At 45.5% G+C, this 21019-nt stretch overlaps 1 protein-coding gene across 1 annotated transcript in view; it reads right to left on the bottom strand.

Annotated features, from left to right (window-relative positions):
• pacsin1b (protein kinase C and casein kinase substrate in neurons 1b) overlaps nucleotides 1-13751 on the bottom strand; it is a 372157-nt gene extending 358406 nt beyond the window's left edge. The window contains exon 1 of the mRNA XM_038820244.1: nucleotides 13646-13751. The gene's annotated coding sequence lies outside the window, so the exon portion shown is untranslated. The remainder of the gene's footprint in view (nucleotides 1-13645) is intronic.
• Between the last annotated feature and the right edge of the window lie 7268 nt (nucleotides 13752-21019).

The following is a 21019-nucleotide window of genomic DNA, read 5'->3' as shown; positions in this document are numbered from 1 at the left end:
TTTCTCTCTGTTGTTTGTATGGACACATTAACCCACCAGCATTAATAACATCTGCAACATCATTTCTACCTTGATATCTGTCACAAATAGAATTTGGAATCCAAGAACCAAACATTTACAGCAGAGACCATCATTCAATCCATTGTACCTGTGCACCTGTGCCAGCTTTTTGCGATGGTAATCCAAACTAATGCCAGTCTATTAATCTCGGTGTTATTTTTAGGGAGGTATTAACCCATATACATTTAAAAAAAAACATATTTAAATGGATTAATGTTTGTCTGAATTTGTACAACAGAGAATCAGAGTGTTTCAAGCATGTTACGTATCTGTATGTGAACTTTGCCACTCAAAAGTTATGTTACCTTGAGATAAATAGTCAATGTGATTGTTTGTGATAGCTGCATTGAGCGGAATATCTCATAGTAACTTCAAAAGTAAATTCATTGCAATGTTGAATTTCTGTTAACCATAAGGCATCCAATTGATTTCAGCCAGAGAAAACCAGAGCAGTGACAGCTGATGCTAAATTAGTGCCAATTCCTAAGAAGTCTTGCTATGAACCAAATTATACGTAGAAATCCAAAGAAGGTGGTGTTGAAGATAACGACAAATTTAAAAAGGCTTCATTTCAATCATTAAATAATCAGGAGAGTTCCGTTTGAAGAAGTATATTGTTGAAAATAAATTAGAATTTGTGCTATCTTCACCCCGAGGACTTTAAACAAATCTGATTTCCATGTGGCATTTTATTAAAGACATTTTTAGATTAGATCTGGAGAAAAGAGAAAATACACAAGTACGATAATTATCAAGATTATAAGAAAATCTTTTATCCAGCTTTCTGCATCAATACACATATGCTAAAAACACATTGCACATGCATGAGAAGGCCAATCTCTAGTCATGTTAAATTTTTAGGACATGAGTTTTCAAATTGATTCATTAGCACAAAATTACAGAAACATTGTTCAGCTAATGCTGTTTCACAGAAGACATCCACTCAAATGTCAAATTAATTCAACTAAAACCAGAGATATTTCTGTGCTATATACATACATTCCAATTGTGCAGTACAAAATACATGGATCAAAACATTCTGCAGTTCTCCTGGCTCTCCTTTCATAACTCCATCAGAACCTCACAAAATGCCAGAAACCTAACCTACTATGAAAATGTTTCATTATTTCTTGTTCCTGCCTCTTAATGACCAACATTTGTTTTAATTACTTTTTTTTAATAAACTTGTAAAACTCTTACACTATGGTTTCATATTCCTGACTAGTGTACTCTCACATTCTATATCTTCCCATTTTAATCTGTGTTTTGCTCACCTTTGACTGGTTTCTAAAACTTACCCAATGTCAGGCTACTATTGTTATTTGCATTAGTATAAGCCTCTTCTTTTAAACTAATGTATACTTAGCTTCCCTAGTAAGCATGAATGGATCTTTCTTGCTGAGTAATGAAATGTATTTTTGTTAAAAAAAAATTTTTAGAAAATATTTTATTGAGGCATTTGTAATTTTCAGTTTAACACATTAACATCCCCGACACACATAAAGAAAGAAAAAAAGCAACCTGCAGAACAATGCCCCCTATTCCCCCCACTCTATTCCCTAGCTACCCGTAAACTATATTCTCTGTCCCGTTGTAACATTGCTGTACCTCCTGTTTTCCTCCCCCCCCCTTACCAGTTCATCTTGAAGTAGTCTATCAACGGCTGCCATCTCAGGCAAACCCTTGAATTGACCCTTCAAAGCGAATTTAATTTTCTCCAGTCTGAGAAACCCTGCCATATCGCTGACCCACACTCCTGACTTCGTGGGCTCCGAGTCCCTCCATCCCAGCAAGATCCGTCTCCGGGCCACCAGGGAGAAGGCCAGGACATCAGCCTCCCACCCAGCCTCCGGATCTTCCGATACCCCAAATATCGCCAATTCTGGACTCGGAGTTACCCTTCCTTCCAGGACCTGACATAACGTCCGCAAATCCCTGCCAGAATCCCCTCAATTTCGGACAAGCCCGAAACATAGCCACATGGTTTGCCGGGCTACCCCCACACCATCCACATTTGTACATTTGTTCTCCACCTCATCAAAGAACCTGTTCATCTGGGCTACCGTCATGTGGGCCTTGTGGACCACCTCAAACTGGATCAAGCTGAGTCTGGCACACGACGAGGATGAATTGACTCTCTTCAGGGCTTTTTCCCACAGCTCGAATTCTATCTCCCCATCCAGCTCCTCTTCCCACTTCCTCTTCACCTCCCTGATCGAGGCCCCTTCCCACTCCATCAGCTCCTTGTATATCTCCGAGACCCTCATCTCTCCAACCTCTGTTTCTAACCTCACCTTATCTTGTAACCCCCTCAGAGGGAGGCGAGGGAAGCCAGGAACCTGCCTCCGGACAAAATCCCGTACCTGTAGGTACCGAAACCCGTTCTCGCCTGGCAACTCAAACTCCTCCTCTAATGCCTCCAAGGTAGGGAAACACTCCTGAATGAATAGGTACCCAAGTCTGTCAAACCCTGCCCGCCACCATCCCCTACAGCCCCCTTCCAGTCCCCCTGGGGCAAACCGGTGATTGTTACAAATCAGTGACCACACTGATGCCCCCTCCAATCTCATGTGTTGCCTCCATTGACCCCACACCCTAAGGGCTGCCACCACCACAGGGCTCGTAGAGTACCGAGCCGGCGAAAACGGCAGGGGCGCCGTCAGTAAGTCCTCCAAACCCGTCCCCTTACAGGATGCCGCTTCTACTCGCTCCCACACCGACTCCTCCCCCACTACCCACTTCCTGACCATCGATATGTTGACCGCCCAGTAATAGTTAATAAAGCTCGCGAGGGCCAGCCCCCCTCTCCGAGACCCCGTTCCAGGAGTGCCTTCTTTACTCTTGGAGTTTTACCCGCCCACACAAAACCCCCATTCATTTTCCTGAAAAAAGCCTTTGGGATAAAAATCGAAAGACATTGAAAAAAGAAGAGCAGTCTCGGAAGGACCATCATCTTTACCATCTGAACCCTCCCCGCTCGCGTCAGCGGGAACGTGTTCCATCTGCGAAAATCCCTTTTCCTTTGACCCAGATTTAACTTAAGAAGATGCCCCCACCCCTTAGCCACTTGAATCCCCAGATATCTAAAACTCCTCTCAACCATTCTGAACAGTTTATTTTCCTGCCCCCGTGCCTGGATTACGAACATCTCGCTCCTTCCCACATTTAACTTGTAACCTGAAAATCGCCCAAATTCTCCAAGTATCTCCATGATTTTGGCTATCCCCCAACCCACTGGGTCTGTGACATAGAGCAGTAAATCGTCCACCCCCCCCCCCCCCCCCCCCCCCCCCCCCCCCGGCCCCTCACTGTCCCCCGCCAGGCATTTAATGATTTAAGGGCCATTGCCAAGGGTTCTATGGCCAGGGCAAACAGTCATGGGGAGAGTGGACACCCCTGTCTTGTCCCCCTGCAGAGACTAAAATACTCTGACCGGACCCGGTTGGTTCTTACATTTGCCACTGGCGCCGGATATAACAGCCGGACCCAATCCACAAATCCCTGTCCGAACCCAAACCTACCCAAAATGTCCCATAGGTACTTCCACTCCACCGGGTCGAAAGCCTTTTTCCGCGTCCATGGCTACTACCACCTCAACATCGTGCCCCTCCGCTGGCATCATTATAACTTTAAGAAGCCGTCTAATATTGGACGTCCGGATTTTCGGCGGGAGCAGGGGCCTGTCGGGAAGGTGAGTGTAAACCTTTAAATTCACTTAATTTACAGCAGGAGCGGCCTCCGGATTTTCGGCAGGAGCAGGGGCCTGCCGGGAAGGTGAGTACCTGTATATAAGTTGGGCCTATGTAACTGACTTTGTTCAAGTTTAAGATTCTTGTTTTGTACTCGAGTATGTTACTCCCTATCTTAATATGAAATTCAACTGCATAATGATCATTTTTTCCCCAGAGGATCTTTTATTATGAGACTACTAATTAACCCTCTTTCATTACACAATACTAGGTCAAACATGACTGAATCCCTAGTTGGTTCCACAATGTTGAAAAGCAGAATACCGAAAATGCTATTCTATTCTGCTATTTTCAGAATTTGAACATGCCATCAATTCCATTGTTTCTGCAAAGAATTTCCAAAGTTAAGCTGTGGGATTCTACGTCGACGGGGTCCTCTGCTTCGCCAGCAGCGCAGCCACATCCAAAGGTTTCCCAACGGCGTGGGATGGCCACAATGGGAAACCCCATTGGTCGGCTGCCGAAACGGGGGATCCCACTGCCGGCAGGGGCGCGCCGCATTGGAAAACAAGGTTGGCTGGATGTAGAACCCTGCCCAAGGTTTTTTTTGTAATTTGGTACTCTCCCAAAGGTGAGTAACCGTAGAAATAATTGGAATTTATCCTCAACCTCAATCCCTCCCCGGCAAGCAGGTGAAAATGCCAGGTATCTGTGCAACATTATAATCTACATCAATCGACATTACTCACCCTTGAACTGCCATATTCATAAAGGTATTGAAGCCATTACTAAACTTGGAAGTTTTGGTCTTTGTCTATCCTTTGATCCTGTCCTGAGAGGACATTCACCCAGCTTCTTTTAAAAGAGTTAATTAATACAATTATACTGTACAATTATACTATCAGCATGCAGTTTGTGCAAATCCCAAACACAGATGCTAAAAAAGCATTCCTGATAAATGCTCTACCCTATAAACCTAGCTGTGTAGTGCCTATTTATAGGGTGCTAATTTGGCTCACTATGTTCCCAATATGGTGGGCAGGAAGTACCTATTCATTGGCTGGAGATGCATACAATTTATGGAGAGGATGGGTATGGTGGATCCATGGCGCTTTCAGAACCCAGGGGGAAGGGAGTATTCCTTCTTTTCACATGTCTATAAAGTATCCGAGGATTGATTACTTTGTAGTGAGTCGGGAGATTTTGGTTGGGGTGGAGGGGGCAGATTTTGCGGGGATAGTTATCTCGGACCATGCACCCCACTGGCTGGATATTCGGTTCAGTACGGGACGAGAGCAGAGGCCGGAGTGGAGGTTTGACTCGGGGTTGTTGGCGGATGGAGGTTTTTGTGATAAGGTGCGGTTGGCGATTAGGGATTATGTGGAGTACAATCAGAATGGGGAGGTGTTGGCGGGCATTTTTTGGGAAGCACTGAAGGCAGTGGTCCAGGGAGAAATTATCTCATTTACGGTCGTGTGAATAAGAAAAGAAGGGCGGAACATGACCATCTAGTGAGCGAGATAGTGGAGATGGACAGGGAATATTTAAGGGTGCCCACTGTGGAGGAATTGGCGAGGAGGAAAATGTTGCAGGGGCAATTTGACAGGCTGATAACAGGGAGGGCGGTAGGGCAACTGCGTAGGGCAAGAGTGGTGCAATACGTGTATGGGGAGAAGGCGAGCAGCATGCTGGCGCATTAGCTGTGGAGGCAGGCTGCGTCCAGGGAAATACTGAAGATCCGGACTGGGGTTGGAGATGTGGTGTCAGAGCCAGGGAATGTAAATGAGGCATTTAGAGAGTATTACCAGGGACTTTATGAGGCAGACCCAGGTGGAGAGGAGGGGGACATGGAGTGGTTTCTGGACAAGCTGGAATTTCCCCAGGTGGGGGAAGCAAAGAGGCAGGTATTGGAAAAGCCCCTGGGGCTGAGGGAGGTGCTGGATAGTATCAGGGGTATGAAGTCGGGGAAGGTCCCTGGGCCGGATAGGTACCCGGCAGATTTTTATAAAGAATTTGCGGCGGACCTGGCACCACATCTGTTAGGGGCGTTTAATGAAGCATTGGAGAAGGGGGCATTGCTGGAGACGATGAAGCAGGCAGTAATCACACTAATCCCAAAAGAAGGGAAGGATCCGGTGGAATGTGGATCGTACAGACCCATATCACTATTGAACATGGATGTGAAAGTAATGGCTAAATTGTTGGCGGGGAGGATGGAGGATTGTGTCCCGGGGGTGGTTGCAGAAGATCAAGTAAAGCTCCATTAATCCAATACAAACACAATTCTAAATTAAAATGTATTTGCCTCTTACATATTTTAGTTTGGTCATTGGGCGCAAAGCTAGTATCAGGATAATAATAAACTGGCAACAAGTTGTACCTTGAATGCATCAATCAGCCAATTTCCTATAACAATATTCTTACCATTCAGAACTAATTTCTCCATCCAAATATTATATACCCACCAATTGTGTTATTCCTTATTAAACATCAATTGACACTGGGCCAAATATACAAAGCCATCCTGTTATGTATTTCATCTCATCCCCAGTGAATTGTAGTTTTCTCACTCAATAGATACAGCAACAGGGTTTGTAAACAGTACTGACAGCAGTGTTAAACTCGAGCCAACATTTCCCTACGGTGGAGGTCCAGCTTCACAGAGAACATTTTTACTAAATCCAAAGCACGATCATAAGCAAAATACAGTTATTTTAATGATCTAGTGGGACAACTGCAATCAGTTTGAGTGATTTTCTGGAAAAGAAAAGCCACCGAAATCACCCTGATGTTTAATTTCACTTTTGTGCTACAGTTGCAGTTATTGTAATTAGTCTACTGTGGGAAACATCCATCACCTGTCTACACTTATCCCCATGACCTCCAAACATATTTTTAGACATTTATCAAGTCTATTTCTTTTTAAAGAGTTAGATTAATCGAATATTGTTGGCTGTAAGATGTAAACAGGATGGCTGCCCACCAGCACCCTCTGTTTGGCTGCTGGGCTCAGCCATTCCACTATCAGAGACATCGCTCCTCCACTCTCTCTTTCATCTCTGTTTCAGATAGAAGACCCTCTCTCACTGAATTTTTCTCTGCAAAAACTGGTGGAATTTTCCTCATTCCTCGCCAATGGGTTCAACGGCAGTTGGGGATGGGAAGAATTTAGTAGAAAGCCCAAAATTCAGTATTATTCCAGCATGAATTTACAGCGGGATCTTCCACTGGTGCCTGCCATAGCGGATCAAGAAACCCTTTGGAGGCCAGCGTGAAACTCATTTGCATCCCACTAATGGGGTGCAGATGTAGGCCTGCCCACCCACAACCAATTCAGCAGGAAAACAAGGCAGTGCAAAACACGTCTGGACAAGGTGGCATGTCGATGTTGGGGCTGACCTGAATAATGCCCGAGACTGCCTCCAGAGTGCAGGATGGAGGCCGCCGGCAACTCTGGACCCTGGAACAGCACAGTAGTGGGTGGAGGGAAGAATCTGCAGGTGGATCTTCCTGATTCGGTGTCCTGAAGTCGCTCCATCTTCTAGCCTCAGAATGTTCCTGGATATCCCTCCGCTTCCTCAGGTGATCCATATTCTGGCCTCACAGTGTCCCAGAGATCCATCTTCATTTTCAAGAGGTCCACCTTCTTTCATCAATAGTGGGTCAGTGATGCTGGATGCCTTTTCAATATGGCGCCCAGGTAGCGCATATCAGGTCTTCCCACCACGACGTCCGGTGGTGGCCATGGTGTGAGTGGTCGCACACAGGGCAGCTCCTGCTTGAAGGCATAGAAAAGTGCTCTTTTTACCCAAAAACGGGACTAACTTCGACGGAAAAGTGTAGCGAAGGTCGGTGGAGACATTACCACCCCCTGGGTGTGGCATGTCTGCTGGTTAACAAACATGGCAGAAGAAGGTTAAAGACCTGGCCACGGAGTTGGAAGAGACCTGTGGCGCAACAGCTATTGGAAAAATGACAGAGGGGAAAGGGTCCATGCAAGCTGAAGGGCCCCAGATGGAACAGTTGATGGCCTTCATTAGGGAAGAGTTTTGTCAGCAGAGGAAGGAGATGCCGGGGACAAATCGAAGGCCATTGAAGGGGCTGTGGCATCCCTGAAGGGCTCGATGGAAAGGATTGAAAAGTGTCTGGATGCACAGGCATCACATATCGTAGAGATGGAGAGGGTGATGTTGGATCACAGCAGTAAGAGTGGTCGCATTGGATGCAGAGGTCTGAGGAGACCTTTGCAAGGCATTGAGAGCAAAGGTGGAAGAGCAAGAAAACAGGTCGAGAAGGGAGAATTTGCAAATCAAAGGGCGGCACAGTGACGCGGTGGTTAGCACTGCTGCCTCACGGCACTGAGAACCCGGGTTCATTCCCAGCCCCAAGTCACTGTCAATGTGGCGTTTACACATTCTCCCAATGTCTGTGTGGGTCTCACCCCCACAACCCAAAAAGCAGGCTTTACTGGCCACACTAAATTGCCCTTAATTGGAAAAAAAAATTGAATACGCTAAATTTTAAAAAAAGAATTTGTGAATCGTCGGCCTGCCTGGAGGAGTGGAGGGCACAAGTGCCACGAGATACGTCTCGAGGATGCTAGCGAGGCTGGTGGCAGACGGGGTGCTGGAAAGGCCCCTGAGGTGGACAGAGAACATAGGTCTCTGAGGCAGAAGCCAAGAGCTGGAGAGCCGCCACGGGCAGTGATCGCAAGACTCCACAAGTTTGTAGAAAAAGAGAAGATCCTGCAGTGGGCCAGAGAAAAGTGGAACTGCGAATGCGATGGGAACAAGGTCCGAATATACCAAGACATTGGTGCTGAGCTGAACTCGCAAAATGGCGTGCTGGATTCAACAGGGCCAGTGCGGTGCTGTATGAACAACAGATTAGGTTTGGGGTGCTCTACCCGGCAAAACTATGGGGGAGAACTGAACATTTTTGAGAGATGGAGGTGTTTGCACTCTGCAGTAATGGAAGATACGGTTCGAAAGGGGGTTGGAGGGAGGAGGCGTTTTTCTTTTCCTCCCGGGTGGACAGTATTTCTATTTTCTGTTGGGTCGACAATGGGTAGAAAGGGTGAAACGTTTGTAAGGGGAAGCCGCTCCCCGCTCCCGCAGCCTGTGGCGGTGTTTTTATTTTTTTGTTTTTCTTTGGGGTAGGCACCTGTGGTCTGAGATGTGTCTTTGTTTGGATGGGGGGGGAGGGGAGGTTCGTGGGGAGCCTTCTGCACAGAACAAATAGGTGAGGGTTGGGAAGTTAGTAGGAGGAGCCTTTGGGCAGGAGTTGCCATGTTGGCAGGTAATGCCAGGGTGAAATCAGAAGGTAAAACCGAAAGGGAAGGATGGCAGACGGTAGAGGGGATTAGAGGTGAAAGCCTCCTGTAAGCCTTATAACATGGAACGTTCGAGGGCTCAAATGGACCAATTAAAATATCTCGGGTCTTTGCGAGCCTAAGGAATTTAAAGCAGGGTGGTCTTTCTGCATGAGATGCACCTCCGGGTGAAGGACCAGGTTAGGTTGAGAAAGGGATTGGTGGGTCAGGTATTTCACTCAAGGTTTGACTCAAGGTCGTGGGGGGCTGGCCATTCTGATGAGCAAGAAGACGGGGTTTGTCGGTTCAAAAGAAGTGAGGGATCCGGGTGGGAGATATGTGACCGCAACCCCTGCCTGCCGCCACCCCCCCACCCCCCCCCCCCCCCCACCCCACAGCTGAGCACTGGGGTGGCAAGCAGATATTTACCACGCACATATTATTTGTCCACGTTTGGGATAATTGTTTTCGGTTGAAGCAAAGGCATAATCTTCTTGGCTTGAGTTTTGGATTTTACCCAACTGCCCTTTTAGCAATAGCTTGTTTTTGGTGGGGAGACTGTTTTCTGCAGGTGTGGCTGTGATGGTAGCCGTTGCTACTGTGTGCCTTTCTCCAGTTATTGTGCTATGGATATATTGTTATTTCCCTTGATGTTACATATACTGTGGACCTGACTTCCTTGATGTTACATATCCTGTGGACCTGACCCACTTTTTGCATGAGTGCCTTCCCTTATCTCTCCATTTTGAAGTCACCTCTTTTGCACCCCATTGTTTTCCCCAAGTCACATAGGTAAACACTTGCTTTCCTCACTTGTCTGCTAATTCGTATATCAAAACACCCCTTCAGGCAGCTGCACTTATCAATGCCCCTTTTTTAAAATCCCAATTTGTTTTTTAATCTTAATTTTCCCCAATTCTTAAAACTCCACACTCATTCCAGTGCAATCACATCCTTCTTATAACGTGTTGACCAGAATTGCACACAATACTCCAGCTGTGGACTAACCAGCGTTTTATACAGTTCCCTCCTCGTTTCGTTTATGCCTCGACTAGTAAAGCTCGACTAGTAAAGCGAGCATCCCATATGCCTTCTTAACCATCTTTTCCAACTGCCCTGCCACCTTCAGGGATCTTTGGAATTGCACTCCAAAGTCCCTCTGATCTTCAGTACTTTTCAGGGTCCCAACATGTATAAAATACTGGTTGGGCCCCAGTTGAAGTAATTGAGGTCAAAACTGGACACCACAATCAAATGTCAAATTAATAAGTGCAGAAAAATTGACTAGAATGAAAATGAAAATCGCTTTATTGTCACGAGTAGGCTTCAATGAAGTTACTGTGAAAAGCCCCTAGTCGCCACATTCCGGCACCTGTCCGGGGAGGCTGGTACGGGAATCGAACCGTGCTGCTGGCCTGCTTGGTCTGCTTTAAAAGCCAGCGATTTAGCCCAATGAGCTAAACCAGCTCATGACAGCTAATGACGGAATGCAGGACTTCAATTATACCAAGAAGCTAGAGAAGTTAGGATTGTCCTCCTTCAAGGAGAGATGATTTAAGGGGATATTTAATGAGATGTTCAAAATCATGAGCATTTTTTATTAAGTAAATGAGGAGACACTGCTTCCTGTGGCTGAAGGCTGGGTAACCAGAGAAGACAGATTTCAACTAATTAGCAAAAGAACCAAAGGTGATATGAGGAGAGCTAATTTTATTTTACACAGCGAGTTGTTGTGATTTGGAATGCATGGCTTAAAGGGGTGGTGGAAGCAATTCAAAAGATAAATTGATTATTACTTGGAAGGGGAAAACCTGCTGGGTGATGTGGAAAGGGGAAAGGAATCGTACTAATTAGATCATTCTTCCAAACAGCTGGAATAAGCATAATGGGTTGAATCTCTTCCTTCTGCGCTATGCAATTCTATTATTTATACCTCCTGGCACATTAATATTGTTATTTCTTGCCAACCAACACCTCCATGTTCAGCAATGACACTAACTCAATGTCTTACCTAGCTCCCTAGTGCTCAGCCTGCAAGCAGCAAGCTTCTCCAGCATCTATGCTCTCAAATATTTTTTTTCTATTGCTGACATCCAGGAATCATGCAGGCCTCCAGCAACCAATCCCTATACTTACATTACTTTTGCTGTCATGACACTCCTGTAGTTTCCTAGTTGCAGTTGTAGCTCTCGCTTATCTAATGACCACGGATTTCCAGCCATTGTGATTAATGCTAATCCTTGTGCTGATTTGGGATTTCTCTATAACTTCCAAAGTGGCCCCAGCCACCCCAATCATCAAATAACCGGCAATGTCTGATCCACATACAGATTGAGAAAATTCTCCCAGGCAATCACCGATCACTGTTTCCCTTAAAAAACAGATGTTGCCACATGGGACCTGTTTTCCCAAGCCTGCAAATCACGAGCAGCAAGTGAACTCTCATTACCAGCTTGAAATGTGCTCACTGGATGTTGGTGAAGGCATACATTTTTAACAAAATAAATCAGCATCCAGGATTCACGCTTGAAACAGGCATTAGGCCCTTCACTCAATTGTCGCTATCCAATCTGTTCAATCCTTACACTGAAAACTGCTGGTCCTCCTACTGTCCATTTCCAATCTTTGTCTTCTTTTTACAGTTGTGAAATACTTTTGAGATCTCACAACTATGCTTCCTGTTGGAAATCCTTTAAGAGACACAGTACTGGAACTGCACAGCCAAAGTCACCAACATCCTATTGCAATCCTGGTTTTCTGTTCTCTCCTATTCTCCTTTATAATTCATGCCATCTCTTCATGTCTGTAGAAACGCAGACTCATGGGGCAGAATTTTCGCTGTGGGCTTCTGAACTCCATCATCATGCTCAAATAGGGGTGTCAGAGCACACATTCTGAGAAAACAGTCACTCATTAAATTTTTCCCAAATTTTCTTCAATTAATGATTAGAGGACGGGCTTGCCATCCAATTAAAGGCAGAAGGCCAATCAGAAACTTTCTCGCTTGAAAGCAGCAACCCTTTGGCTGGTAAGTGAGGGAGAGGGCCGTCCAAACTGAAGGCATTCTCTCTCGAACTTCTTTAAATTCAAATTAAAAATAGATTCATAAGCCAGGCTTCTGGGAGGAAGCCCTATACAAGGCAATCTGCAGCTTATGCTATACACCCGGAAGGAAGGGCCTTTAAGCCTGTCTGGAGCACTGGTCCCCATATCGGCCACTTAAAGGCTGCTTCCAAGCAACTAAACAGGCTCTGCCGCCTACGGGGATCTGGAAGATCCAAATTGGCCTCCATTAAAAGGCCTTAATAGGCCTTGAAGTAGGTCGCTTGGCTATCCACCACTTGCAGCTTGTAGCAGCTGGGAAACCCAGAAATGCAGGTGGTACAGAGGGCCCACTGAATTCAATAGTCAGGGACCAGTGTGTTCTGGGAGTGGGTAACAGGGAGAGAGAAACATCATGGGCTGGATTCTCCTGTCCCCCAGCCTCACCTTTCTCAGCCACAGGCCATTTGCAGGCAGCGGGATTCTATCTTCCCACCTTTTGTCAATGTGATTTTCCATTGTAACTGTTCCTCGCCGCTGGGAAACCCAGCGTGGGGGTGTGCTGCTGACGGGAAAAGTGAATCACATCGACTGGAAAATTCCGGCCCAGGAAGATAATTTGTAGATGTTTAGGAAATCGTAGAGGCTAGGGGTGAAGGGACATCATGGAGGTTTGGTGGGCAGAGGGGTATGGGGATCTTTGAATTAGAGCCTTTTACGTCAGAAAACTGAAACTAACATTTTCCATGAAGGATATAAGCTATTAAATGGAACACCCTCCATCTCAAGCAACAAATCACCATAAATTATTACTTTAGTAAATAAGTAAATGCTTAAACCCTGTCCATACTGACATCAATACCTTTGGAAGTCGCACTGCGGTTAAATTGTTTGACATTTATGCTTCTGGAGCCACTGAGACCATCTCCTGCAAAGGGTTTTTGAGTGGCTTGAGACCAACTGATGCTCGTGGCAAACAAATAGCCAGGCTGCCATTTTACTCTGGACATTTACAAATTAAGTTCCATACCCAGTTCCCCAACCTCATGTACAGACCAACCTTGTGGTTTTCCTCCAGCACTGGAGAGTGTTTGCAGTCAGAGACTTAAAAGCCACAAATGTTTTCAAGTAACCGTGTGTGAACAATCACATATATATACACAATTATTTCAGGGTTGCTCCACTGTAATTGGAGCTAATTCAGAGCTTTCCGCACAATGTGAAACCACATCCACTGCAAATAATTACACAAAATAAGACTGATTTAAAACTTAGCAAATTATGACAGTACTAATTTCACATTACTGTACGTTTTCTTCAGAGTTGCCATTTATACCTTCCCAATTGTTTTCTAGACCCCACAGCTTTTGCAGATCCTGTAGTTCTTGTATAAACAATGAAGCCATTATCCAATTTTCATGGGTTTTCAAATATTGCAACACAGTGCCATGTTGCAACGTCTCTACTTCCAGCAATATATTTTCGTACAGTGACCTGCTGGTTCCAAATTCTGGCAGGAATCTCAGTAATTAAACAGACATACCTTGTGAAAAATTAGCTAAGAGTTAGATTTCCATTCAGACTCCGATGCTTAATCACAGTCAAGTCTAGTGGGACACACACAGCTCCTCAACCTGAAACACAGAATGCTGATGTTAACCACCGCCTCTCAAAACAAGCTTTTTCCAAACAAAGTCACATGGAAAATGCAGCAGATGAGAGTCAAAGATCACCAAGCAGATTACAGAGGAATTTCAACGCCACCAATCAGCAGGCCCGAGCTACCGGGGGACTTGTGATGATGCAAAGGTGAAATGTTAATGTGGAATTGCAAAAAAACACACTTGAATAACTGCAAGCATAGCTGATGACAAGAAAAGTTTTAGAGCAAATGGCTCTTTGTGATCAATGCAAATTGAATACTAGATAGTATTTAGCTCTAATGATCTCTTCAGATCAGGGCAGGATAAAGAATATTTAATGCAATAACCTTGAATTGTCAAGGACACAAAAATGTTGTGGACTAATGTTCGAGGTGCATGATCGAACAGGTAGATCTATTTTCTTATTTAAGGCAACACATTTTTTGGATATCCCCATGCCTTCAGAAGGTAGCTAGCTCTCCATTCAATATAGACAGAAAGTCATGAAAAAAATAGGGTTGATCACTAAATGTATGTCATAACCGCACAGGACTTACTAGGTGGCAATGATTAAACTCCCGTGAGCCTTGCCGAATACGAACTCCCCCCTTTATGGCAGGGAACCCTAAACCATGTATAGTTATCTTCTGTATAAAGTCGTCCAGTTGAGTACTGACAGGAGGGACCCAGCGGTGATCTTTTGTGCTGTGGAAATGATAGTTATTGTAAAAAACTTTATTTCCTTTTAACAACTCGTTATGGGTTCCTTTGTGGTGTACAAAACTGGCGATGAGGATTCAACTAGTTTGCTGTCGACACTGCTACTTGGTTAAGCCACCTCCCTAAACCTATTGTATAATGGTTGGAATCTTTTTATTAACCATGCCTCTGTTCAGAAGCCATGATGTGGAGATGCCTGCGTTGGACTGGGGTGAGCACAGTAAGAAGTCTTACAACACCAGGTTAAAATCCAACAGGTTTGTTTCAAATCACTAGGTTCTGGAGCACTGCTCCTTCCTCAGGTGAATATGGTATGTCTCTGTCGGAAATGCTGCACGACCGTTTAGTATGTGGCATCGAGAATGTGGCTACTCAAAATAAATTGTTGGCCGAACCATTCTTAAACCTACAGCAAGCTGTGCAAATTTGCTATCCCGCTAGAGCTTTGACAGAGGAGTGCAGAAAATCCAGGGAATGGAAGTTAACACCTTAGGACACGCATCCTCCCGGGGATCGATCCTTCCCAAGGAAGTTACCCCACCCTGGACTGAGTGCCGTGTAGGCCTGGTCTGTTGGTCAAAGACCAAGTCGTCCTGATGGGATACCTCTCCAGAATCTGCAGAGGGAGAACCGGGCCATTGTGGGGTATGTGGCCCTAAGTCACAATGTGAGTGCAAGCCACAGGGTGGCCAGAGGTCCCAGAACCCCAGTAGAGATAGGCATCTACCTAGGGCCTGGACTTTCCATCTGGATGAACCCGAGGAGGAAGACTGCTTGCAGCTCAACTGTGTAACAGAGCCTTGGCTTGCCCCATCAAAATCGCAGTGCAGGTACATGGGCATCTATTGGATATGGAGCCTGATACTGATGCTGCGGTTTCTGTTGTAAGTCAGTAAACTTTCGACTGCATTAAGAAAGGGATACAACACTTAGATCTGAGGGACATCGGGGGTGAACCGCTGGATATTGTGGGAACCACCATGGTGGTTTATGGACGGCAGGCGGTGCATTTCCCACTAACTGTAATGAAGGGGCATGGCCCCAGTTTGTTCGGCTGAGATTGGTTGAGCCACCGACATCTTGATTGGCAACACATCTTCAAATGGAATCCCGAGGCCTGAGAGAAGTGCTGGGAAAGTACCGTGAAGTCTTTGAGCCCGGATTAGGGAAAATAAAGGGAGTTGTAGCCAAATTCCATGTCGACCAGGATGCGCAGCCGAGATATTTCAGAGCCCGCCCAATCCCTTATGCGTTGCTGGCAAAAAATGGAGACCGAGCTCAGTCGGCTTGAAGGATTTGGGATCATCCGGCCCGTCCACTTTGCAGATTGGGTGCGATGGTGGTTCCGGTGTTGAAGCAGACAGACGGTCTGGTTATGCAGGGATTATAAACTGACAGTGAATATGCCTTCGCGTTTGGACCCCTACCCGATGCCCTACATTGAAGACCTTTACGCTATATCAGCAGGTGGACTCTCGTTTACCATATTTGCAACTCGGATTGGACTCGGCCTCCTGTGGTTACGTCACGATCAACAGGCACCACGGCCTTCACGAGTACACACGGTTGCCCTTTGGCGTCTCATCGGCCTGTGCCATATTCCAGAGGGTGATGGAGAACATTCTGTGTGGGTTACCACATGTAGCAGTATGTTTTCATGACGTGCTGGTCACCGGAGCAACCGAGCAGGAGCATTTGGACAACTTAGCAGACGTTCGTTGCCATTTTCAGTGTGACATCTGCCTGTGGAGTGCCAAGTTTGTTTTTCACACACAGAGGTGCTGTACTTGGGTTATCAGGTGGACCGTGAAAGCCAGGCGACCAATTCTTCGTAAAATTCCTTGTGAGCTAAAGTCTCTTGTCCAGTCGAATCTGATGTTTAAATGTGCCAGAGTAGAACCAAAGGGGTCAAAACGCAGACATGCGAGTGGTCGTCAGCATAGATTCGGATATGGAGAACCATCGGCGGTCTCCGATGGGACCGCCACAGCAACCTCCGGCAGAGAATCCTCCTCGGTGTTGCAGTCGAAAGCGACATTTGCCCTCCCAGTACATACCACCCGATTCTTCACCGCAAGCACACGACAATACAAAGCGAGTCCACCACCCTACAGTTGTCAGAGGATTCTTTGGACTTGGTTTGGTTGGGGGGGGGGGGGGGGGGGGGGGGGGAGCCTTGCTGAATACGGGCTCCCATGTTAAAGGGGGCAGGGAACCCTAAACCTTCTGTATAAAGTCGACCAGTTGGGTACTGCCAGGAGGGACATGGCTGGGATCTTTCATGCTGTGTAAATAATAGTTATTTGTAATAAACCTTTATTTCCTTTTAACAACTCGGTGTGGGCTCCTTTGTGGTCTCCAAAATGTGTCATTTCAACACAGAGAGAAACCAGTTTACCCTGTTGTCTGTACAGCTCCAGCATGATGTGAAATTCCTTCTGTTCAACTCCAAAAGAAAGATATTAAAATCAGACAGAAACAAAATATATTGGCACTGGGAGGAAGGTAGGGGAAATATTGCTAATAGCCCTAACATAGAACATAGAACATAGAACATAGAACACTACAGCGCAGTACGGGCCCTTCGGCCCTCGATGTTGCGCCGACCTGTGAAACCATCTGAAGCCTATCTGACCTACACTATTCCATTTTCATCCATATGTCTATCCAGTGACCACTTAAATGCCCTTAAAGTTGGCGAGTCTACTACTGTTGCAGGCAGGGCGTTCCACACCCCTACTACTCTCTGAGTAAAGAAACTGCCTCTGACATCTGTCCTATATCTCTCACCCCTCAATTTAAAGCTATGTCCCCTCGTGTTGGTCATCACCATCCGAGGAAAAAGACTCTCACTGTCCACCCTATCTAACCCTCTGACTACCTTATATGTCTCTATTAAGTCACCTCTCAGCCTTCTCCTCTCTAACGAAAACAACCTCAATTCCCTGAGCCTTTCCTCGTAAGACCTTCCCTCCATACCAGGCAACATCCTAGTAAATCTCCTCTGAACCCTTTCCAAAGCTTCCACATCCTTCCTATAATGTGGTGACCAGAACTGCACGCAGTACTCCAGGTGTGGCCGCACCAGAGTTATGTACAGCTGCAGCATGACCCTGTGGTTCCGAAACTCAATCCCCCTGCTTATAAAGGCTAGCACACCATATGCCTTCTTAACAGCCCTATTAACCTGGGTGGCAACTTTCAAGGATTTATGTACCTGGATGCCGAGATCTCTCTGTTCATCTACACTACCAAGAATCTTGCCATTAGCCCAGTACTCTGCATTCCTGTTACTCCTTCCAAAGTGAACCACCTCACACTTTTCCGCATTAAACTCCATCTGCCACCTCTCAGCCCAGCTCTGCAGCTTATCTATGTCCCTCTGTATCCTATAACATCCTTCAGCACTATCCACAACTCCACCGACCTTCGTGTCATCTGCAAATTTACTAACCCATCCTTCTACACCCTCTTCCAGGTCATTTATAAAAATGACAAACAGCAGTGGCCCCAAAACAGATCCTTGCGGTACACCACTAGTAACTGAACTCCAGGATGAACATTTGCCATCAACCACCACCCTCTGTCTTCTTTCAGCTAGCCAATTACTGATCCAAACCGCTAAATCACCTTCAATTCCATACTTCCTTATTTTCTGCAATAGCCTACTGTGGGGAACCTTATCAAACGCCTTACTGAAATCCATATACACCACATCAACAGCTTTACCCTGATCCACCTGTTTGGTCACCTTCTCAAAAAACTCAATAAGGTTTGTGAGACATGACCTACCCTTCACAAAACCGTGTTGAGTATCGCTAATCAACTTGTTCTTTTCAAGATGATTATAAACCCTATCTCTTATAACCTTTTCCAACATTTTACCCACAACCGAAGTAAGGCTCACAGGTCTATAATTACCAGGGTTGTCTCTACTCCCCTTCTTGAACAAGGGGACAACATTTGCTATCCTCCAGTCTTCCGGCACTATTCCTGTCGACAAAGACGACATAAATATCAAGGACAAAGGCTCTGCAATCTCCTCCCTGGCTTCCCAGAGAATCCTAGGATAAATCCCATCTGGCCCAGGGGACTTATCTATTTTGACATTTTCTAAAATTGCTAACACCTCCTCCTTTTGAACCTCAATTCCATCTAGCCTGGTCGACTGAACCTGAGTGTTCTCCTCGACAACATTGTCTTTCTCCAGTGTAAACACTGACGAAAAATATCCATTTAATGCTTCCCCTATCTCCTCTGATTCCACACACAACTTTCCACTACTATCCTTGATTGGCCCTAATCTTACTCGAGTCATTCTTTTGTTCCTGATATACCTATAGAAAGCCTTAGGGTTTTCCTTGATCCTATCCGCCAACGACTTTTCGTGTCCTCTCCTCGCTCTTCTTAACTCTCCCTTTAGGTCCTTCCTGGCTAACTTGTAACTCTCAAGTGCCCTAACTGAGCCTTCATGTCTCATCCTAACATAAGCCTTCTTCTTCCTCTTGACAAGTGCTTCAACTTCCTTAGTAAACCACGGCTCCCTTGCTCGACAACTTCCTCCCTGCCTGACAGGTACATACTTATCAAGGACACGCAGTAGCTGTTCCTTGAAAAAGCTCCACATTTCGATTGTACCCATCCCCTGCAGTTTCCTTCCCCATCCTATACCTCCTAAATCTTGCCCAATAGCATCATAATTGCCTTTCCCCCAGCTATAATTCTTGCCTTGCGGTATATACCTATCCCTGCCCATTGCTAAAGTAAACATAACCGAGTTGTGATCACTATCACCAAAGTGCTCACCTACATCTAAATCTAACACCTGGCCGGGTTCATTACCCAGTACCAAATCCAATGTGGCCTCGCCCCTTGGTAATACAATTGTTCTTTTTAAATGAAAATCATATATTTCGAGGGCACAATTTTAAAATTATTTCAGGGCAACATTCAAAACTAGATAAATAGGATTTGGAGACTCTCGATGGTTCAGTGGAAAAATGAGATGCTTGTGTGTTCAGGAATGTTTCTGATCAATTCTTACTTTGCATTGATCTCAGACACGATGGTGACAATGAATCTACATTAGCCTCAATGCCGAGGCTCGGTTGGAATTAGAAAAAAAAAACGACCAGAATTTGTCTTCTCATCACTAACCTATTAGTAAATGTTTGGAGTTGGATGAAGGCAGAGGGTGGAATTCTCCCATTTTGAGACTAAGCACCATGGTGGGGATGTGAATGTCGAGTATTTCCCACTGTGGCAACTGGCAGCAAAACACGCCAGATCTTCCAGCCCTGACCTCATTAATTATGCACCTGGGTGTTTTATGTTGTATTCAGTCAAGGGGAGGCCTGGATGGTTTGTAGTCCACCATTGTGTCTGGGTGCCATATTGAAAAAGTGCCCAACATCACTGGTCCACTAATAAGGAAAGGTGAATCTTCTAAAAATGAAAATAGATATGGGGGGGGGGGGGGGGGGGGGGGGGGGGGCACTCAAACAGGAAGATGGATCTCTAGGAACATCCTGAGGCTGGAAGGCCCACCTGCAGATGCACTCCCGACCCAATCCTGCGATGTTCCAGGTTTGCAAGTGGCCTCCACCCTGAACTCCAGAGGCAGCCCCAAGTATTGTTCAGGTGAGTCTTGACATCTGTACGCCAAGTTGTTCTGAACATGTTTCACGCTGGTGCATTTTCTGTAGAGAATCTGGTGTGGGGGTTGAGCCTTCATCTGCATCTGATGGAAACGAGGTTCACGCTGAAACGAGGTCCAACCCACCAGCAGATTCTGCTGGAAATTCACGCCAGCAGATCTTCAACATCTGCGCTACTTTGTTTTTATTTTAATAACATATCAGGGGTGGGAGCAGCAGAACAAAGAGAGCAAAAAAGAAAATTGGGAAAACAAAATCTCCATTATCTTGTCCCTCAAACAGAAAGGGGCAATGCTCAGTTTAGTTACGGAATGAAAACAACATAAAAAAAAATAGGAATTTTTTGTTACAATATACTGCAGCTGAATTTGCCCATCAGTTGGTTGAGGCAAGCACAATAGTAGTCGTACCATTAGCAAGCATTTATCAGACTGCCACTGGGGGCTGTGTACCAGACCGAATGCCAGGATCAAGGAAACCACAGTAATCACAATGGCTGTAAATTCAGGCTGTAATTATCAAAATGTATTTCAAAGGTTGAGTACAGATTTCTCCATGACCTTTTATGAGTAATTACTCCAGGATTATTAACAGGACCCATGGTTTGTCTGCCAGATTTTGTTTTTGGTATTTATCCAAGGAGTTTCTCGGTGATATGAATTGTAGATCTGGAGCAATCCCACAAGCTGAATTAAAGAGCTGTACAGAAAAGAAACGGCACTAGTCTTCCTCCTCCCACTGGAGAAGGGTCAAGATAGATTTACACCCACCATGCTGACCTTGTTGTTAGTCTAATATTTTGTAAGATATTGTGCGTAGTTCAGTAGGTCTCATAAAGAGGCTCCGAGTCATGAATAGTTTAATAGTGTTTATTAACTACTTATACACGTAAATACA

The sequence above is a fragment of the Scyliorhinus canicula genome, chromosome 15, assembly GCF_902713615.1.
Source record: "Scyliorhinus canicula chromosome 15, sScyCan1.1, whole genome shotgun sequence".
In the NCBI taxonomy this organism is placed as follows: domain Eukaryota; kingdom Metazoa; phylum Chordata; class Chondrichthyes; order Carcharhiniformes; family Scyliorhinidae; genus Scyliorhinus; species Scyliorhinus canicula.
The sequence above is the reverse complement of the archived record's forward strand: the minus strand, read 5'-3'. Positions and strand labels throughout refer to the sequence as shown.